Here is a 17,271-nt window from a genome sequence, read left to right on the forward strand (position 1 = left end):
TGTATGTACATTAGGGTGATTCAAAAAAAAAAAATTTTTTGTTTTTTTTTTTATTGGTACTCGGAAAAAATGGGTTCCTAGACACCTCTAAGAAATCCTCTCCAAATATGAGTTTTTTAATTGTAACGGGAAGGTCCTCCGCCTAACGGTTTTTCTATTTTTTCTTATTATCAGATAGAAAAATTTATATCTCGCTTCCAAACTACTTGAAAAAAATATCTTGTTAATTAGGTTTTGTAGGAAATTGAATGCTCTAAAATATGGTCCCTTATGATTTTTCGTAAACCCAACCGTTTAAAAGATATAACGGTTGAAATTTGACTATTTTTGGAAAAAAATTCTTTATTTCATATTAATTTTATAACTGAATGAAAAAAAATTTTTTATGAATGATGAAACACATAGTTTTGTAGGAAATTTACCGCTCTATAAAAATGGTCTACTATGATTTTTCGATTAAGTTAAAGCGTTTACGAGATATTCATCGTCAAACATCAATGCATATTAGGGTGGATCAAAAAAAAAAATTTTTTTTTTCGTTTGGTTCTGTGAAAAAACAGGTTCCTAGGACACCTCTAAGAAATCCTCTCCAAAAACCTATTCATAATAATTTTTTTTCATTGAGTTATAAAATTAATAAGAAATAAAGAATTTTTCCAAAAAATAGTCAAATTTTCAACCGTTAATATCTTTTAAACGGTTTAGGTTTACGAAAAAATCATAAGAGACCATATTTTAGAGCATTCAATTTCCCTACAAAACCTAATTAACAAGATATTTTTTTCAAGTAGTTGGAAGCGAGATATAAATTTTTCTATCTGATAATAAGAAAAAATAGGAAACCGTTAGGCGGAGGACCTTCCCGTTACAATTAAAAACTCATATTTGGAGAGGATTTCTTAGAGGTGTCTAGGAACCCATTTTTCCGAGTACCAATAAAAAAAAACAAAAATTTTTTTTTTTTGAATCACCCTAATGTACATGCATTTGCCAGTGCCAAGTTTGTGTTTCCTGCAATAAATTTTACAAATTATTTCGTTCGCTGGCATTAATATGTCACATACTCGAGATAAGCGATGATAAATGCAATTTAAGCATCGATTGCATGGAGAGAAGTTTGCTTTTTAAATTATGTAATTTTTTATCGTGCAAAAAATGTGTCTCGCTTTTGTTGCATGACCGACTTTAGCGGAGAGTGTAGTATAAAGTGTTGCATTTTTATTTATGACTGAGTCATAAATATTGTACTCTTATGCTCGGTCATTATATAAGTTGTTTGGAACTCTAGGAAATAAGATCAATATTTTATAGTTTGGAGTCGTCAGAACCAAAAATTGTTTGCTTCTAGAAGTTGTGGGTAAAGTACTTCTGGATTTCTAGAATAAAAACAATTGGGTTGTAATATCCAAATGCTGCTTATTTTATCTTAAACTTTTTGGAACAAGTTGTTTTAATAATACGAAAAATTTCCAACGGGTTGGCCATATAAAATTTGAAATTTAATAAGTGGGCGTAAAAGATTAAGTGTATCGTTTGCTGTATGGCACGTAGCGCCGTCTTTCTGGAACCAAATGTTGTCCAAGTCTTCCTCTTCAAATTGCATGAAGAAAAATTCGGTTCGGTACGCGATATCGCTCACCATTGATGGTTACGGCGGTTTCTTCTTCATATTCGAAGAAAAATGGGCCTATGATTCCACCAGACCAAAATCAGCACCATACAGTGATTCGTGCTGGGTGCATTGGGCTTTCTCTACGATTACACTGTGCCCCAAATGCCCCAAATGCGACAATTCTGCTTGTTAACGTAACCATCGAAGGTGAAATAAGCCTCGTCCGAAAAGACAATTTTTCGGTAAAATTGACCATCCTCGGTCAAACGATCTTCTGCCAATCTGCGAACTGTAGAATAGCGAATAGCGACCTATTTCGTAAATTTTAGACTTTTTACTGAATATCTCTCACTTTCCGAATGATATTTGACGTTTCCAATGTCGAAATATAGATAATGCAAATTTAAAACGTTAGATGACCCACCCTATATAAGGTTCCAGAAATATATAAATGAAGTGAGAACAAAATATTTTCAACAAAAAGAATTATAATTTTAATTTTACATATTATAAGTAAACATACGTCTTTCAAATCAAAATTCTGTTAATATTTTATGTGGCGTCCAAGCCACAGCGCGGAAAGACATGAAAATGAACTGGTATTCCTTTAGCCCTGCAAAATCACGGCGGAATTTTAATGGGGAGGTAGCTTAGAATCAGGGGACGGACATACATAGGCTTATTGCTTTATCATTTTATGTTAAAAGTCTAAAAGAATTACATAAAATATGTAAGGAAGGGCTAAGTTCGGGTGCAACCGAACATTTTACACGCTTGCAACTTGCAAAAATCAGAGCCAGGAAAACATTTTAAGTTGTAAAACCAATCATATAGGGTAAACTCCGTCTGATGGTCGAAAATTCTGATATTGGTTATATGGCGGCTTGGTCAAGTTTTCGCTAAAATTTATTCATTTAAGGCACAAAGATACACTGTTGTATATACTGAGCAAAACACGCTATCTTATCTTCATTGGGATAACTCACCTGTTGGCCGATATATGCGGTACAAAGTCACCCCGAAGTTCGAAAATTTTTATATAAAGTATATGGGGGAAAATAAAAATACTGTTATTGTTTCAGTTATATATACAGCACATTCACCGGCATTTTCGATCAAAAGTCAACTATAGGTATCGGGGTCTAAATATCCAGTACCTAGGGGCTTAAACTGTTTTTATTGAATTTAGGCAATTTTTAATTTTGCTATTTGGGAAGTAGGCGTGGATGTTCTCCAATCTTGTCCACTTTCACAACGTGACATAAGAATGTAAAAAAAATTGCACGTACCAAATTTTATCGAAAAAGGTTTGGTCGGGCCCCAAGGTATTGGACCTTCAACAAAAAGTGGGCGGTGGCCAATTTCAGTCTTTTACTTTTTGTTTTTAATAAATTTTGAAAGCGGAAACCAATACCATTTGTGGAATATTGTGATTTTGTTCTTATTTGGCATATTGTACATTTTAGGAAAATGTTGCGAGTCTCATTTAGTCTCCATCTTTAAAATAACTAAGGTCCATTTTTGAAGTTATGTGTTTCAGCTGCTTATAAAAAACCCTCTTTTTTTATTTCTAGACTGAATAAGTTTCCATCTGAAACTATTTCTGTTCTTATTTTAGAGAGTTTACATCCATCACCAAATAAAAAAAAACGCGTTTTCAGTGAATTATCTAAAACATATATTACATATCACAGATAATGCGTAAAAAAAATTAAATGTACATATTATATAATGTATATTTCAATATTTCGCGATTTATTTTGAAAAAATTGGGATAACCTTGATCCCACACTCGAAGATTGTACGTTTTGATCGAAAACCTTGTACGATTGCGTTTTAACCGTTGTGGTGAAATTTTCCTCACCGACTCTGAAAACAACGTTTTGAAAAAAAACACGACTAATGTGATGAGAGACCTGTGAGGTATTTGTGGTTAACCTAAAACTCTTGCCTTTAGATATTATAAGAGAGCCATTTGCGGACACATAAATTTTTACATTTATTTAAAAGAATTCTTGTTGAATTACATACAAATTCAGTTTAAGCAAATACGGTAGGTTTTCGATAGGTCCTATCTTATAACTTTATAAGACTATATGAAACCCCTAACTGTCAAAAGATTGTCTAGCTTTTCATTTATAATTTTATAGGCCTAATAATAATTAAACCTAAACATACTCGTATGCAGACAGCGAGGTCACACCAACGACGATTTTGTGGAGCTTTTCAAGCTCAGACATCTAGTTTTTCAGCAAATAATTCAATTAGATTTGTTCATTTATAATCTTTAAATATTCTATATACTAGACAACAGAAGAATATTTCAGAGAATACATAATTTTCTTATCATCTCAAATTTAGAAATGGTAATATTATTTTTCTGTTGAAATTCTAAAAAAATGTTTGCAACTAGTTAGCAGAAAAATATCATATATACCTTACAGAATATGGTACAAAACAAAAATAATTTTAAACATAACCGAGATAAGCCGAGCAGATAGGGAGAAAAGCTCATTTCCAGATGTTTATTTGTTTCTCTGTCCATAAATGATAAATATAATATATCCATGCATGAAAAAAGCCTTGTTGAAGATAAATAAATTTATTCCTTTTCAACATTATGGTATAGTGCATCGTATATATTAAATTATTTTACACAAAACTTCATATAGTGCTATTATTTTTAAAACACTCACGTTCTATAAAAAATACTAAGAAAACCGTGATGACGATTTAGTTTAAAGCCCATCCTTTAATAGGTTTAATGTAAAGATTTCATAAAGTTATTATTATATGTTTCGCATATTACAAATAATTACACTGAGTTTAAGTAAATTCGGTGAATAGCACATCCACAGCCTATTTGTAGATGGCAAATATTCTCATACAAGACCATTTTTAATGCCGCCACCTTTTCAGGGATTTTTATTTAGAAAATACCAGGCCAAAATAAAGACAAAATTCTAGTAGTTATCATCGAACTTGATCCCATTTAGTACCACGTTTCTTTTAACGAAGCCTATCCATCTACGGGTATGAGTTAGTTCTGAAAGTTGAAGAAATCAATTTCTCACTTTTCTCACAAATTTGAAATACATATAATGAGATTTAGACTCTTAACCAAAATGTACACATCTCAGTTGTTTTTGTGGTCTAATTATTTAAAATGATTACATTTTATTATAGTACCAGCTCGATAAATAACCTCAACAAATCATAAAAAAAAATCTAAAGATATTTTTCGCAGAAAATTTTTTGAATTATTTCTTTTTAAATTATATACTTGTATTTCTGAAGTTTTCTGATTTTTTTTCTGAATTTTATTTCATAGTAGATAATTTACTAAACGAGAATAGTGTCAGAAAACCAGAGGTATTAATTTGAAAGATATTTTGGAAACAAGTAAGGAAGAGTTAAGTCTGATTCTTACCCTTCGGGTGTACAAATAAAGAAGCAATTAATTGAACGGTATAAAACGTAGCACGAATAAGACTTTTAGAGTATGCCATTAACCGAAAATTGTCCAAGTTCATTAAAAATTGTTCAAACCTCAGGTACCGAAGATTAGAATCCCAGTACTTGTACTTGAACTTTTAGCGAAAATATTGGTCCATATGTCAGATTTATATAGAAATTCAGAGAGAATCCTTTACTGTTAAAGGTATGTATGTGTGTTACAAATGGTTTGAATGGAGTCAATATACTCGGCAGCCCCCATATATAATACGAAATATAAAGAGTTTTGAACTTCCTGGTGACTTTATACTGCACATATTGGTCAACATGTGATTTATCTTAATAAAATTTAAAGAGCGCGTTTTTCTTATAACGTTGCATATTTGTGCTTAGAATGTATAAAATCGGCTGAAAAATCGCCCTAGACCGCATATAACTAACAAGCCTTATATACCTCAAGGTACTTTCTTGGCTTTGATCCTTGCAAGGTGCAAGAGTATGAAATTTGCGGTGACATCCAAACTTAGTCTTCCTTACTTGTTTTGTATTATTTGAATTCAATGCCAAAAATATTTCCGAAATATGACGTTTATACAGAGCTTAAATCTTACCGACTAAACTTGCATTTATTTTCATAAAATCACAACTAAAATAAATATAATTCATATAAAATAACCAAAACTTTTGAATACCGCAAATTTTGCACTGAAATGCAAATGAAATTATCGTTAAACACTTTATGCTAAACGAAGCCTCAATAAGAAAACAATATTCGTAGTTTGTTTGAAGCACAAATGGCGAGCAGACTAATTAAGGCTGGTTGGGTGAGGAAGCCTCGTTAGCTCAATGAAAGTATTAAAAGTAATAACACTTTAAGCTGCCGCCTACACAGACATCTATAAACAACAACACAAAAATATTATAAATAAACATTAAAAGTAACAATAACAACCGCAGAGATGTGGCTTGCCACAGAATGCAAATAAGTGAAATAGACGCAAGAAGCTGGAAAAAATGAACAGAACCAGAAGTAGAGCAAGCGCCAGCAAACAACAATAAACAACAACAAAAATATAAAGGAAAACCACCAAGCTGCCGGAATTGAGTCGATGAACTACGCCAAATACTGTATATAAAACAGTTAGCTTAAATCACAACAACAACAACTGATTTTGTTGCAGAGAAAGTGGCGAATTTTACAACTATGTACACGAAATTTAATTATTAGCCAGAGTGAAAAATTCCACACTTCTGATGTGGGTGAGTAAGGAACTTGGTTTGCCGGCCTTTGAGCATGCAAAGCAGCAGAGCGCACATTTATGAAAAATGGAAAATAGTTTTGAAAAGAAAATAAAGGGAAGAAATAATTGCTTCCTACTACTTTCTAATATTAAAGCATTTCTTGTGGGTAGCGGCCCGTAGTTTGCCTAGAGTCGACTAAGCGCCAAGTCTATGTTTGTATGTATGTAGGTGAAGCTGGTGGAGTAGCAGTCCGCAGCGGTTGACAGTAGTTGGCTGCGAGGATGGTAATTGGAATAGAAGTTGCTGCAAAAGCTGGGCAACCACTCGTCAAGTTGGCAAGACGTAGATGGATGTGGACTGGCAACTGATGGGAATTGCTACGGAATTGTTGACCAGGAAGGGCGAAATGGTGTTGTGAGTGCACAGAGAGACGAAATGAAAAAAGACTGATTTGTAATGAGTATACTGTTCAGTCTTAGTGCTGAATGGTTTATATGCTAGCACCGTGAAGTCTAACTTTGAAAAAGTTATCGGATGTGTAATTGTTGATTTTGTTGACATATGTAACAGTAAATAGTTGTACGTATACATTTATTTGTAGAAAAATAATTTTTTGCCTACAAAGACATTAACATACACGGCATTAACAGCCATATAATGACTTCGGTACTTTCCTTGTAAATATTAGAATGCTTATCATATAACCGAATTATAAGTTTTTATAAAAAAAAACCATTATATTCTATAAAAAAATCTGCAAAAAATTTAAAATCCAGGAAATACATATATTTTTAATTCAAGAAAATTTTCTTCCGCTTACCTATCTGATACCCTTGAACAAAACTCATAGAAACACGGAATAAAGTCACAAAAAAACTCTTTAGTTGACACTTCAATGTAAAATAATGTAATGCGAAAAAAATGATAACAAACCGCAAAAATGCCGTTTTAACATCACGCAATGTTTTTTTTAAATGACAAACCACTTATGGCGCTGTACTGGGTTAATGAAAAATTTCACAGCAGTTTCTCTGTAACACTAAAGACCTAACCTAACGATTTTCAAGCACCTTATCCTTAATATTTTTTCATTAAAAACCCACAGAACATACACTAAAAATAGAAAATGTTGCTCATTGCACTTATGAACATCGTAAAAATCTATCTTTAACATTCAAATATACATATATCAGAATTGCATATGCTATCAATGAATAATTGAGGGTATCGCCTTTCCTTTTAATGGTCAAAATGCTAGAGGCTCGAAAAAGTAGGGAGATCACACATGGTTACCACAAATTCTCAGGTAAGAACCAATTAAAAGGCTGAGTAAATATTTTAAATAAAATCTCGCAATAAATAACATGCGCATTCCGCGCATGATTGGATGTTTCACCAGAAGGTCACCAAATCAACGTCATTGGGTCGCCGATGTGCTTGAATGCCCACAGTTTGCTTTCCAAGAAGTTGCGCGACCGCCGTGGCGCGAAACTCTGATGAATAGCGGCAAATTAGTGTGTGCAACACTAACGGCATAACCACCAAATGCATATACAAGGCAAATCTAACCGCCACTTCAGCCGGTAAACCGCAAAAGCGCAGATACACAGGCATATTGAAGTTAAAACAAATAATACACAAAACAATGACTGTGTGGAAAATTGGAGAATGTTGTAACCTGCAACGAGTATTGCGTAATACACGCGCTGCGTATAAACTTTCAAAATTTAATTTGTCATTTAAGCCGTGAACAAGTATTAGGCTTTCCAAAGCCATTATAGCGAATTTTATTTTCACTAGCAACACAAGAACAACAACAACAACAAACATTCAATAGCTTTAGGCGCAGAAGGCACTAAAAAAGCCACGACTAACTGCTACAATACGGATAAACACGAGCCAGCGTTGCCACCACGATGCTGCAACACGATCAATGCAACGTCAATTTCATTGCGTTTTAAATAGATTTAGAGCCATGTTGCACATAGCTAAATGGTTTCAGAATTGAAATCTAGACATACACACAGGCAACGCAAAAAAAAAATGTGGCATGTGGATATTGCGGTGTGCGGCGGGTATTGGGCGGGTAGGTAAACACGCTGTCTGTGTGCTTGTCTGCGGCAAAGTTAGCAGGCGTTGAAATTTCGAATTGCCGGCGTGTCAGCCAGCGCGTTGAATGGGCAAACCAACAGCACCGAATGTCTAAATGTCGTGCAACTTGCCTGTGTTTCATCATCAAATCAGTTGCTGAAATTGTTTTACTGTTCGTCGTTGATTTGCTCTCTACGTTCAGTTCTTGTTTTTTTTTTTGTTTTTAGCTGCTTCTGCTTTGTGGGTGTTTCTATCGTTACTGTGCTTCATGCTTGCCTTGAGTGCAATTTTCAATACAAATACAAACAAGGATATTTCAAGGATGCGTTGCCATCGTTAAAAGTTCGCTGGCAATCCATTGCCGACAGACATATACATACAACGAATACGCAGCGTTGTGGCAGTGGGTGAAAGAGAAAGCGTTTCATAGACGAGTGGAGTGGCAGTTTAAGCTGTGTGCAACGATCTCTGCCAACTCGTTGCATAGGCATACACAAATATGTGCAACCGCACCGCGTACTGTATGCGAATATACTAGTACTAAGCAAGTTGAGGTGAGAGGGTGCAAATAGTCAACATATAGATGAAAATTTTTATATTGACAATATATGGCGCTGCCAGCTCCCAAGTTCATAGGAAAAATGGCATTTATTGTTCACTTAAACTCATTTTCGAAGTATGTGTGAAGGACAGATGGTGTTTGATAAACAAACTTTCATTCAAATTTATGCTATAGTGGTCCGATCTCAATAATATGCAAAGTTTTTCATGACATCTTGTCAAATAAAAAAGTTTTTATGCCGTTTTCATTTCATTAAGCAGTTCTATCCAGTAGAAAAGTATTTCATCCAAGAACTTGAGTTTGACCGGCCAATTTGCATGACAGCTAAATGTTATTGTATTCGGCGATATCGGCGATTTCAAAAAATTAGCATCTTCTTTGTTAAATTTCAGGTCCATATCTCGAAAACTGTGGGATCATTTCGCATATGTACAAACAGTGTCTTCACTGACGGATATGCCAAACTCGACTCAGCTCGGAACGCTGATTACTTATATAAACACTCCGAGTTTTCCTTCTGGATGCCACACGCAATTGTCAAGATGACGATGGAAGTGCTTGAGGATAGAAAGAACAGCATCATGGATCAGTTTAGTGATAATATTATATTATTAAGGAATCCGAACTATATAGTGCTTTTAACTGATGTTAACTGCAGAACTTCGTTATAAGAAATTTAAAGATTAGAAGGTTTCAAACTCGAGACTGCTTACTTGAGAACTTTAATTTCTATCTCGAAATAGATTTAAGACCCAACCAAGCAGGATGAGGAACTTCTATGTTTGGATTAACTATCTTAATCCAGCTGATTATAGAAGTGTTGAAAACTCTTCTAAGGAGATGATGACTTAGTAAGTAAGAGGATATGGTTACCGAACGAAAAAGAAATCCAAACTATGACTTTTCAAAAATTGTGGGGATTCGAGCCCAAAATCCAACGAGTGGTACTAGTAATGCATCAGATAGTTTGTCTACTGGGTAACTCTAGATTTACCTACATATTCATCCGTACATGCATATTCATCCGAGATTCTACTTCGACATACTAATGCACACATTGCTTTATATAGATTTATGTGTGTATAATGGCATGGCTCACAGTGGAAATGCGGTGGATGTACGCTGAAGCATCACTTTTGCGTAAGCAAAACCGACAGACAAATATCCAGACACATACCTTTACTTTTGTTTGCACCCAGACACCCATACATGCAGGTGTGTATATGTGTGTGTGTACAGAACCCATTGAGTGCTGCATACAAATTGTTGCGTACATAAATACCGGAACATCCAAGCTGCAATGGCACATAAAAAATCTGGGTATATGCAACAGCATAGACACATTAACATATGTACGAGTATATAGCGGTATACATGTTTACTTGTGAATGAAATTGTACAGCTTGCTGTGCATAGTGGCGAATCATTGGATGCAGGCAGGTGGTTTGGTGTTATTAAAGCTCGAATCTTAAATCTATAAACAAACACACACATATACATATATGCGAAGCGCAAAATATATATTTTCAGCGCTTCAACATGAGATAAGGGTACTCAATGCTGAAAAGTTACAGAGATTACCGTGGGAGCACACTTTTTAAATGTTTTTTTTTACATCATTCTTGAAACTCAGTTATTTTTACTGTCTACGAACAGTATTTTAAAGCTTCGGTTTGACCCCCTGTAGCTGTAACAAATTAGGCCATAAATTTCAGTTCTCTTTTAATACAGATACGAAATAAGAAGCGGCATTTTTAATTCAGAAAACCGAGGTTATTGCTATTGGACTCTCAAGTAGATTAAGAACTAATTTTATATTAAGAAACCTTATCACATAAAGAAAGACAGCCAATCTCGTTTTATAAAAAAACATTAGAGTAGGTTCTCTGCAATTCTGTGCAAAATACCGATGTAGACCTCTGTAACGCTCGGGTTCGAACTTTGAGACCACAAAACAAACTCATTGCAGCTTTCCTGATTACTTCCACGAGTTTAATGCCTATAGAGTCAGACTGTAACTGAAAACGTTACTGTTGTCAAATTGTTATGTTGTTTTTTATTTGTCATCAGTAAAACTTGCCAAATAAGGGTACTCTTGTTGGTGACAATACTTCAGAGCTTGTTTCGTATCTGGAAATATCGTTTACCCACCGTTAGTAAAGTAGACCGTTGATGATTTCGTCTAAGAAAATCTTACCTTACAATTGCCGAGTTTAGAAAATAATTTAAAAACGTTCCAAAGGAAGCGCTCTGCATACCATAAAATGCTGTATCCAAGCCTCATACAAAACAGCTCTTATACTTAAATATGCGAGCACATACATATTTACCAGTAATAAGAAAAAAGTATGCTAAAAATGAGAAAAAACGGAGAGAACGACCGCAAAATGTTGATAAAAGCGCAACAAGAAAGTAAGTTGCTTATTTTAACCAGCGCATCAGAAGCAATTTCCGACGGCAACGTTGCATCTCATGCAACCAAAGCGAATGCCATGCAACAGATGCCGCATTATGAGTACACTTCAGAGCCTCAGCACCGTTGATTCTATCCTCTAATAATAACATAACGGTTAAATATGTATTTAACATTTAAATTTCAAAACTCTTCGGATTACGAACGCTTTCTGCTCTCATACAGTGCGCTTCACATAAGTTATCGCAACGTCTTATTTGCTTATAGGCTGTCTGTGTATGTGTGTATGTAATGGCGTCGCTAATATGCTGTGATATTGGCGGCTGTGATAGCGTGAAGTTTAGCTCTAAGTTGTGTGAAGTGCAAACGAAAAGCTTAAATTTGTTGTAGACACTTTGCAGCGTTACACACGATGACAAGTTTTGTTATTGTTGCTGGTATTGCTTTGTGTTAGTCAATTTATCTCGCAACTGTCGGGAGAAGCATGGAGGGATGTAACAAAAAGTGCATGTATGTGTTAACATGCCTTTGTTTCATTATTTTGCCTGGATATTTGCTGGCGTAGAGCGTTAAACGCGCATTCTTCTGTGTTTTGGTTGACGAATTTTTGAAAATTTCCACACACTGTTTATTGTTTACACTGTTACTGACGCCTGTCTTTCTCTCTATAGCCCTATATACATAGGTAATTATATGTCGTAACATCCCTGCATTCACAATTTCAGAATTTTTATCAAATTTGCTTGAAATGCATATTTCAGGTCTTGAACCTTTTCGCTGTTTAAAAACCAAACTGAGGAGGAGTCACAAGCAAATTCGAAAAAAAATCTGAAATTCTGAATTATTGTATGAATTACTGTATGAATTTGTAAAGTGGCATAATTTAGTATTTCAAAAAGTGGACGTGGCTTCGCCCTCTAATAGGCTTAATGTACATATCCCTCAAACCGTTTCAGAACAACGAAGTTAGCACAAGATAAATCCTATAAGAACTACTTTCGACAGTGTGAAATTTAATGAAATCGGATCATAACCCTTCGGATTCTTTTAGCCGCCATATTATAGAAAGTTTTTCGAGCGTTCGGGTTATTTTGTAAGTGAAGATAGTTACTAAGCAAGAAATGACAAATCTTCGATATTGTTTCTGCCATAATCAATATTTTGACGGAAATAAAATGACGTCAAAATCTTACAATTTGCAAAAAAATGTATTTATGGTCTAAACAGCGCCAAATTCGGCATATATGGCAGAGGGAACTAGTTTATCAAAACTTAAGAGTTCCTAAGTCTAGCAATTAAGCTGAAATCATATAACGGGTGATTTTTTGAGGTTAGGATTTTCATGCATTAGTATTTGACAGATCACGTGGGATTTCAGACATGGTGTCAAAGAGAAAGATGCTCAGTATGCTTTGACATTTCATCATGAATAGACTTACTAACGAGCAACGCTTGCAAATCATTGAATTTATTACCAAAATCAGTGTTCGGTTCGAAATGTGTTTCGCGCGCGTGTTTTGTTCAGCGATGAGGCTCATTTCTGGTTGAATGGCTACGTAAATAAGCAAAATTGCCGCATTTGGGGTGAAGAGCAACCAGAAGCCGTTCAAGAACTGCCCATGCATCCCGAAAAATGCACTGTTTGGTGTGGTTTGTACGCTGGTGGAATCATTGGACCGTATTTTTTCAAAGATGCTGTTGGACGCAACGTTACGGTGAATGGCGATCGCTATCGTTCGATGCTAACAAACTTTTTGTTGCCAAAAATGGAAGAACTGAACTTGGTTGACATGTGGTTTCAACAAGATGGCGCTACATGCACACAGCTCGCGATTCTATGGCCATTTTGAGGGAAAACTTCGGACAACAATTCATCTCAAGAAATGGACCCGTAAGTTGGCCACCAAGATCATGCGATTTAACGCCTTTAGACTATTTTTTGTGGGGCTACGTCAAGTCTAAAGTCTACAGAAATAAGCCAGCAACTATTCCAGCTTTGGAAGACAACATTTCCGAATGCTCGAAAAAGTTGCCCAAAATTGGACTTTCCGAATGGACCACCTAAGACGCAGCCGCGGTCAACATTTAAATGAAATTATCTTCAAAAAGTAAATGTCATGAACCAATCTAACGTTTCAAATAAAGAACCGATGAGATTTTGCAAATTTTATGCGTTTTTTTTTTTAAAAAGTTATCAAGCTCTTAAAAAATCACCCTTTATTAAATCCTACCAAATATTTATGCATTTAAAACTCATATTTTTTTGTCTTGCAGTTCTTTACCAGAAAATCATTAAATTGCTTGAACGCAAGGCAGAATATCTCCGGTGTGATTTATGTCATAACAATAAAAAAATACCGTGAATAATGAATGAATGGTATACTACTGTGATCAAATTGAAAGGCGAATTTGTCCATTTATGACAACGAATTTTCCAGTCATCATTGCACTTGGAAAAAAAAAATCCTCCGTCATGATTGCTTCTTTGATTCAGCTCTTATATCCTCAATTGAGTCAAAACGGTGTCCTCGGAGTGGCCATGTGACTTTGCTAAATATCTAGAATTTACACAAAGGTAAATGAAGCGAATGCGGTGGTTACGGAAATGATCACGAATAACTGAGTCACAAGTGAAAACAAATATTTTCAAGACTTAATTATTAAAGCATGTATACCCATGCCACATGTTCCTACAGGGTATAATAATTTTGTTCACCTAAAACTAAGCGAGGTGAATATAGGGTTAGGTACATATGAATATCTGCCTGTCAGTCCTTCCGTCGTTGCATGCTTGAGTAAAAATTAGGATATATTGATGAAACTTGGTACGCATGTTCCTTGGCAAAAAACAAAGATGGGCGGATCACTGCCACGGCCGCAAAACGCCATTAAAGGAAAACCTACAAAGTGCCGCAACTAAGCACAAAATTAAGAGAAAGGTAAAACTGTATTTTTGCATAGGGGATGGTTGTAGCAACGAACATCTGTCGGCTGAAGATTTTGAAAGAGTGAGCAATTACCCCGACCTCAATAGGTTTAATGTGCATATCTTCTAGCCAAATTCTGTTACGATAATCCTCATAGCGACTATTATCAACAGTGGATGAAACAAGATGATAACTCCGCCCTTCCCCAAATAACTGTTAAAAACTACTTAAAGGGCGATAAATCAGTAGCTAAATTCACCTGAAACATTAAATGTTACCGCCGATAGAGAACGAGAGGGCTTTAGAGGAGGCGATTTAAAAAACTGGATAACGGGCGTGGCACTGCTTACTTTAGGTCAAATCACATAACTCACATAACTCATGACTTGCTCAACCTAGTATGTATACATACTTGATCTTCCATAACTCGAACTGATGAATTGTTAAGAAATTTCCTTCCATAACTCGAAGACACGTTCGATTTAAGTAAGTTTAATTTTATATATAATTACTTGGATTCCGATCATCTCTTTGACGGTTTACGGCTTAAAGTATTTCCTTGGCTTTGACTTTGGCAAGTTGCAAGTGTATTAAATGGCGGTTACACCCGAACTTAGTTTTTACTTACTTATTTCTATTTCTCTTTACTATACAAAGCGCTGCAAAGCATGCGAATTTCATAGCTGTGAAAAAACTGCTTGTCAAAAGCAGTGTTTTTACTCTTGAGCGCATTAAATAAACGGCGCCTAAGGCAACAACAGAAAATATAAATGATGTTTAACAAAGACAATGGGTTATAATTCGTTTGGAAATTTCATTTGTCTTTGCAGAAGGATTATGCACACATTCACACACACATTATAAAAACGTAATAATGTGCACATTAAAATGACAATACAAATAATAACGCCTGTTTTTTTCACACCGAGTAGCACTTCAAAAGCGATTTAATTAACGCGTTTATTTGCTAGTCGATTGTCATTTCAATGCTTTCGACAGCAAATCGGCAACGTTTGTCAATTGCTTTGTTTTGCTGCAATTGAATGCACTACAAATGAATGCAATCGAGTTGCGAAATTGCGCTGCATATTTATGTATGTGTAGGCGTGAGGGTAGAGAATAACACATGACTACACACTATAAAGGGCTACCCTTTCATGTGCATTCACCCTTGCAATTATATCTGTGTGTATTTTTGTTGCCTGTTGCAACTTTCCGCACCTCCTTTTGCATTGCAGTTTCATGTGTATTCACACACACCCACACACGTACACACAGTTGCACGTAAATTGTCTTCTTTATTTTCCACTTCAATTTCATTTGGTTAGCGGTGTGTGTGTGTGTCTATGCGCGCGTCTTACTTCTTTATGCCACAAATGTTGCACTGTAAATGAAAAGTTTACATTTCATTGCTCAATTTGGCATTTTGGCAGTGACATAGAAAATAATACTCATACGCCCCGTATGGCAAATGCCGCTAACACGACAAATGTGGGCGCATCGAAATAGTTGCTTGCCACATTTATACTTGGCATTCACATTCAAGCGCATTTCGCATTTTGCAGCGCACTTGTGTGTGTGCATTGCCCTCCCTCTACCGCTCCCTCACTATATGCTACATAAGTATGTATGCTTATGCGCGGTTGTGTTCGTTTGTTGCAGCTTTTGAGTTTAGTTGCAATTTTTTCGCCCTTTGCGTATTTTTATTCAATTGTCCTTTACATAGTTGTTGTTTGGCATTTTGGTGTAGCCATTCGTGCGTGTTGCATGTTCGTCACATGTTGCAATTGTGACAAATTTGCTTCAACTTTGAGATTTGCAGTTTTTAACAATTATACTCCTTTTTGTTTGTTACAAATAATATTGTTAATTTGCCTGCGAATTCGTGAACTTTTTTTATATTTTTGCCAGAGTGACCTAATATCGGACTACTCAAACGTATGCTGAAGTCGAGGTAGCAGCACTTAGGAATTTATTTGACTAATTTTAGCATTTTATTTGACTAATAATACCACTGCAATACAGAATGTTAAGATTTCTCTGCACTGATAATTTTAATATTTATGTCACGAGCTTATCACTTTTTGTAAGTAGTGAATATTGTCGCTGCTTTCATTATTTCCTTTGAGTAAGACCCTCTACGGTAACTTTTTGTTCTGTACGACTACTCTGCGTACCTTGATCTATTGTCGTTAATTGTTGTGAAACCTCTCTTTCAGATATTTTATTTCAATTAAAGTTTCAAGATGTCAGATCCCGAAATTACCGGATGTTTTTCTAGTCGTGTGGTTTTCAATGGGGTACTACTTTGTTCCGACTAGTCTTTTGATAGCTATTATTCGCTTTACAGCTGAGTTTAGTTTGCCATAATCAACATACTTACTCTGGAACAAAGTTTTCAAAATAATGGTTCGCTTTGAGAGACGCATTGCACGCTACGTTCTATATTCGGTTCGACAACATCTCCCAGCAGTGTTAGTAATTCGTGCAACCGTGGATTAGTTTCGGACCGAAGACACCATTTCTTATATGGAACAGAGTATAGAGGAAGTTCCAAATGAGCTTATCCGTCATCGCGTGCAACAATAACCCACTTCATGGACAATTTTACGGAACTTCATCCTCAAAAAGTCGTGTTTGGAGGTCTCTATACACAAAGTGAATCATTAATCCATATTTCCTAAAAAATGTAGCTACACATAGATAATATTACATTAAACAGGGAACGCTATAGACCCATTATTAGACCATGAGCCGAAATACAGGGTTTTCCAATAAGAGCACACACTCCTTGTTAAGGAAATTCAAATGTTTTCTATTTCATGTTAAGTACAATTGATAAAATTAAGTGGGTAATATAACAAAACATTCAACTGGCCTCCACGACTTCATTTGCAGGAACAAATTCAATGAACCCAATGGAACATTCAATATTGACTTCTAAAGCTTAAAGACCATCTAGTTTATT

At 35.3% G+C, this 17,271-nt stretch overlaps 1 protein-coding gene across 10 annotated transcripts in view; it reads left to right on the forward strand.

Annotated features, from left to right (window-relative positions):
- LOC105233143 (cytotoxic granule associated RNA binding protein TIA1) overlaps positions 1–17,271 on the forward strand; it is a 291,566-nt gene that overhangs the window by 6,658 nt on the left and 267,637 nt on the right. The window lies entirely within an intron of this gene.

Source organism: Bactrocera dorsalis, chromosome 2, assembly GCF_023373825.1.
Source record: "Bactrocera dorsalis isolate Fly_Bdor chromosome 2, ASM2337382v1, whole genome shotgun sequence".
Classification (NCBI taxonomy): domain Eukaryota; kingdom Metazoa; phylum Arthropoda; class Insecta; order Diptera; family Tephritidae; genus Bactrocera; species Bactrocera dorsalis.